Raw genomic sequence first — 6,454 nt, forward strand, 5'->3', positions numbered from 1 at the left:
ACTATGTGTTTAATGTACTAACATGAAAAGTGTTTAATGGACACGAAAAGACGTGATAAACATTTTTTTGTTGTTATCCAACACAAACTCAAAATATTCATGGATTTAGTGATGTATTGATCTAATATGTTTTCGTCATGTTGATGAAGGATACTCGCACGAATGCTAGACATTTTAAACCAACTGTCGCGAGTAAATGCAAGGACGATTCATTATACTATTGTAAAAATGTGTAATAAGTGACTTACATTACAATCCAGAACACAAGTATTATGTTGATAACAAAGAGACTAAAAGTGTAGCATACTATCACAAATAGCCTTTGTTATATGTGAACATTGAATAGAGTTTGAACTTTTGGTGAGATGACCATGGCTCCGGCGCAGTTTTCCCAGGTTTTCTGATCGCACGTAGCCCGAATGGGGGAGCCAAATAAATGTAATGACCCTGGGACTAGGTTGACGGTCACCTCGCAAAGTGTAAGAACAGTATACAAAGTGTAATTAAACCTACAGTGTAAAAGAACTGAGTAGTGTAAAGTGAATGTTCCAACAAAAGTAACAGACAATAACTAAACAGACGTTAGTGGCAGCATATTGCCGAACATTTTCAACGTTAGTCAATTGCTGCCAGGGGGCATTGTAACGTCTAGTAATAAACAAAGACAATATATTGTGTAATAATGAGAATATTAGATGTGTCATATTGTGTCATTGTGTAAAATTATGTATTTTTTCTTTATTATTTATTTCTGAGAACGTCTGCGTCGGCGAGTAATAAGACCGACACAGAAGATAAATGTTGTACAGAGATCACAAAATGAATTAGTATATAATGCATGATGTAAAGTAAAGTCTTTGTCTTCTTAATCTGGAAGCTGTGAGAGAAAGATCTCCTGTTGTTGTCGTAGAGAGCGAGAAGGTAGCATTCTTTTGTCGAGATTGGAAATTGTACGCCATTACGTGTGCATTTACACAGGTCTGTAATTGTTGAGATATTTAAATGTTTCAATAGAGTTGTTTAAATGAAAACGTGTATTATTTAATTGTTAAAGCTTGCTTGCCTATTATCCCATCCTGTTAAGATATTTTTCAGTTATATAAAAAAAAAATTATTATCTGTGGAGCTGAGCTGCGTGGAGAAAGAAGAGCCGCTGCCGCGGCGTATTTGAACGACTTACAATATCGTCGAGTATACCGCAAGGAAGCGGTAAAATAATAGTAGAATAATATTATTTCTTTTAGCTCCCAGACTGGCAGTGAAGATCAGCAGATTTTATGATGTGTTGCAGGTTGACGCGGGCTGCTGATAGGATATAAATTACAGTGCAAATAATTTAATGTACTTACCGAATCTGATAGGAATCTTGCTGTGCTCCGTTCTGATCTGGCTAAATTTTATAGTGATAACGTAATTTTCTTTAATGAGAGTCTCATGTTCTTGGGCTAGTCGTGGTATGAAACAGCATTCTAGTAAGAAATAAAATCCACTGCAAACTTGTGTTTTTGAACGATTGTACGAACTGTAACATCAGTGATCATAAAACAGTAATTTCAACTTTGAATAACTATGAAGTAGGAAAGATATATTGATCCTTAGCATGAGTTGCAGTTACTAAAAATCGTTCTTTAAATTGTAGGCCAGATCCAGAACAATAAGACTTCCATAGATACATTTTATTTTACTAAAAGGTAACGATGATAAAGAAATTAAAGGCACAGCATTGTTAAAAGAATTTCTCGTCACTCTTTCCATATATGCGTTGTTACGCTAATAATAATAATTAAAAAATAAATAAATGAACCAAAGAGACTAACAATTTATAAAAACAATTAACGAAAGAGTAGTCAGGACGGGAAAGCATTCAAGAAATTCAATTATTATTTATTTGGAAAACATACAGTAATTTACACTGACCACCAGGCCCTGACATTTTTGTTAACTTGTAAACTTGTACATCCTAGACTATCACGATGGGCAGTTACACTTCAGAACTACTCTTTTGAAATTAAATACATAAGAGGTAAGGACAACACCATTGCAGACGCTTTGTCTAGACTTCCACAAGGTATGAATGATACCAACAGTGACTTGGAAAATGTAAATGACTACAGGATTCTCTTAATGCAAGATAAGCAGTATCACCAATATTATATTGATATGTGCAGAAACATGGCTGAATTACAAAAATCTGATCCTCACTGGTATAAGATAATAACATTACTGGTAGAAAAACACAATCATCCTTTGACTAAGTATTACAAGTTACACAATGATGTGTTATTTTATCGCCGACATCCAAATGCTACTAACTGGTGTGTATGCATTCCCAAAGAGTCTGAACGTAATCTGATTTGGCACACACACTTAGTTTGGGGTCATTATAGGACGAAAAAGTGTTTAGCAAAGATCAGCACATACTGTTATTTTAGCAATATGAGAAGAAAAATTTACAGGGAACTGAAAACATGTGTGCCGGCCGAAGTGGCCGTGCGGTTAACGGCGCTGCAGTCTGGAACCGCAAGACCGCTACGGTCGCAGGTTCGAATCCTGCCTCGGGCATGGATGTTTGTGATGTCCTTAGGTTAGTTAGGTTTAACTAGTTCTAAGTTCTAGGGGACTAATGACCTCAGCAGTTGAGTCCCATAGTGCTCAGAGCCATTTGAAAACATGTGTCATATGTCAAAAATCAAAACCTCAGAATTTATCCACAAAAACAGATTTACATTCTATTTTACCCAGTAAACCCCTGGAAATTCTGTGTACTGACATCAGTGGACCGCATCCAGCAAGCTCTGGAGGCGTCAAATATATCTTAGCTTTTTACGATATATTTTCTAAACATGTAAAACTTTATGCTTTAAAATCCGCCACTGCAAGTGCTATAATACGAAGATTCTCAAGTGATTACCTGACGCACGTGGGAAAACCTAAAGCAATTCTGTCAGATAATGCAGCATACTACTCTGGGTACAAATGGAGAAATTTCTTGAAGGACAATAACATTAAAAGTATATTTATTTCGAGGTTTAGTCCACAATGTAACGCGACTGAGAGACTTTTCCGAGAATTAAAGCGATTTATGAGGACCTATATTTCATCAAAACATACTAATTGGGTGTCCTACCTAAGTCTTTTCGAAGACGTACACAATAACTTAAATATTTACGATACAAATTACACACCTAACGAGATCATGTTCAATTGCAAACAGAACGATCAGTGGATAGAACCATTACCTAAGTTGTCAGACAAGGAAATCACACCAGAACAGAAAATAAAAGAAGTTTTGACTACGCTGACACATCACGCACAGATACGAAACAAACATCACAGAAACACAATAAAAAGAAAACAAAAATTCGAGGTAGGAATGCTTGTACCACTTCGTACTCATCATAAATCTGTAGCACTAAAACGACGCAACGCTAAGTGGCGTCTGCTATATGAAGGACCTTATATAATTATTAACATACCGCATCCTGGTGCGTATCTGTTACAACATCGTAGAACTAACAAAATTATTGGGCTATACGCACACCGAGATCTTAGAGCATTTCATGCGGAATAATGTCAAAGTCATACCCATCAAAACATTGCTAAGCAACTCGAAAAACTCTGTTGCTACAACACAGATAATAAGTAGTATAGAAATTTTCATTTCAGCGGTTCCAGTGACGCAGTTGAAGGCAGAAGAACTCTTCTTTCAGCGCGCGCCACCACCTGGAAGACGGAATATTAAAATAAAATTTATGTTTACGTAGCAGTGAATGATATATTAATTTTTCACGAAACATTTGTTACTGTAGGTACCACTGACTTGGTATGACACCTGACGAACCGACAGACGTCATCTGTGAAGCGATCTTTTACTTCGAAAAATAGATTAGACGCACATCTCTCAACACGAAAAGCATCTATCAGTAGTCAAGGCCACACAGACACTATACACACACGCACAAAACGCGAGGAATCGAACAGTTTTCCGTCTCTTATTATTTTGAATATTTATTGAGTAGTGAAAATGCCTGGTCTTGCCTACTGATGTAATGAATGTTGTGTCTAACCAATCTTAATTTCAGATGACATCATAAAATAAACATCGATAAAATTCCAGCAAAACCGATAAAGAGGACGTCAATATCTGCAAATTCATGTAATCAAATGTGACACAATGTAATAACCCATAGCTATGTAATGATGATGTAAACAGGTTTATGTGCAACTGAATTATGTTTATGCTAAGAAAATATGTGACGTGTATATGTACGATTACTCATGTTTATTTTTCTTTCAATGATGTGTAATGTAACTGTTACTATGTAAAAAATTGGAACAAAACGAGTGCCAAAAAGACATTGCATAGTGAACCACTGTTCACGGACATTAACGAACATTACTAACTCTGCAACCACGCAGAAACCTATGTGAAAGAAACGGTTAATGCCATTCATTATGCATCGTACCTATGTAAACGCGATGAACCATTTCTTTGATTAATAACTACGAACATTTAGGTGAGCTATATTCAGCAAAAAAAAAAACTGAAAATGTGAAGTGCATAATTCGTGCATCGTCTAGTGACATTACTACAGTACCTAACTTCAAGATGTTAACTGGATTAAATGGACACAAAGTGCCTGTCCAGAAAACAACACGACGGGTGGAAGAATTTTGGTTGGAACTTCAGGGAATGAAATGTTCTCGAAATGTGACGGACACTCTTACCTGGACTGTCCAAGGATCGACGCCAGCTATGTGCCGTCCGAGGTTCTGCAACCAAGCTTCCACGGAATGTAAAAAACGAACTGCACGTGGACCAATTACTCGACGGGTCACGTCAGATCTGTAATAAACAATGCTTTTTGTCACAACGAACTGTAGCACAACGACTATAATGGAAATGGGAAATGGACACGCTTATGTATTAATCACGTTGTTATACAACGATGTTACTGTGATCAAAAAACTATACCAGGACGACACTAACCTGTAAAAAATTATTGTGCAGCAGGTGAATATGAACTGAAATAACGTCACGATGTGTATAGGTCAACGCACCTGAAACATACGGACATTTTTCTTTGAAGTATTTCAAAACAATACTATGTAACTAAGAAACATTCAACAATCTAAGTTGTATTGTGTTATAACAAATATTGTAAATTTAAAACTAAGTTACCTGTCATAGAATGTAGTCTTCATATGAAATCTTGCTTGAATATTTTCTTTGTGCAACGATTTAGAAACGCGCGCACACGAACAATATGAACTGCAATACTGTGCCGCGCGATCTAACTGTACAATATAACGGCAGTGCCGGAGTCACACAGACGCTTCTGCGCATGCGCGCACTCTATCCGCCAACATAAGAACTTTTACGGCCCACCCGCGTCATTCAAATTTTGTACATAATGTGTATAATGTGTGTAATGTAAGTCATGTAAATAGTTGTAGATAACTTAGACTTTCTTGTGCCTTTAGGTGAATTGCTCGCCTGCAGGTGTGTCCTTTTGCCTCGCAATTCAGGGGGCAATATAAAGGCACATTTGCATGCCGAGCGTGAGTTTCCACGGAAACGCGAAATATTAATTAAATAAATAATCAGTGACAATTAAATAAAGCCTATGGCACAGAACTGCAGCGCTATGTCGCTGATAAAACAAAAAAGGAATTACGATACTCTTATGTTTGATTAAGAAGGGAGAGCTCTGGTAGAAGTGGTGCGAGAAGCACGTATTTTATTTTATTGTCTGGCACACCGCCATATTTTCATGTTATAGAAGAATACTGCGAGTTGCAACCACACTAGGCACTCGATTCTGAAAAGAATTTGTATTTGTAAAAGTAAGTAGGATTATGAACTGTAGGCAATTTCACTGAATATATCTGATTTAACTAACTATGTAACTTTTTTATGTTCAGTAGACAATCACGTCTGTACGACGTATTGGCATGGCTGGCAAATCATTGTAATATTGAGATTAGATTATGAGTCCGTACCTACCGCAGCAGTCTTTGGAAACGATTTAATTACGAAGTCCGATTATTTCAGTTTTATTTCACGGTCAACTACGAGTAACATTGCCTTTACCAAATAGCCATTGTCAAGCGTCTGATTCCGAATAATTAAACGTCCACGTACCAGATAAGGAAATATCAATTACAACCAATCACAATCATATACATCACAAATAGTGAATAATTGAAATATTTTATTTTATTTTATTTCATTTTATTTATTTTATATACCCTTTCATGAATCGCATCGACACAGCTTCTTCTCGCATTCGCCTCTACACAGAGAAGACCAAAGAAGTACATGGTTCTTTTATACGATTGCTGACTATTAACATTTCTTTGTAATTTGACAATATTATTCTCCTCTGGCTAAATTTCACATCTCTGTTATCACAGATACTGACACATTTTACAATCACATAATAAATATAGA

General features: G+C 36.4%; 1 long non-coding RNA gene across 1 annotated transcript; it reads right to left on the minus strand.

Moving 5' to 3' along the window:
- Positions 1-3,638: 3,638 nt before the first annotated feature.
- On the minus strand, positions 3,639-5,122 carry LOC126234304 (uncharacterized). Its single transcript, XR_007544708.1, has 3 exons — positions 4,991-5,122; positions 4,729-4,846; positions 3,639-3,723 (listed from the first exon to the last, which is right to left on the minus strand). It is a non-coding gene; the product is annotated as an uncharacterized LOC126234304 (long non-coding RNA).
- Positions 5,123-6,454: the final 1,332 nt, after the last annotated feature.

This window comes from Schistocerca nitens, chromosome 2 (genome assembly GCF_023898315.1).
Source record: "Schistocerca nitens isolate TAMUIC-IGC-003100 chromosome 2, iqSchNite1.1, whole genome shotgun sequence".
Taxonomy (NCBI): Eukaryota; Metazoa; Arthropoda; class Insecta; order Orthoptera; family Acrididae; genus Schistocerca; species Schistocerca nitens.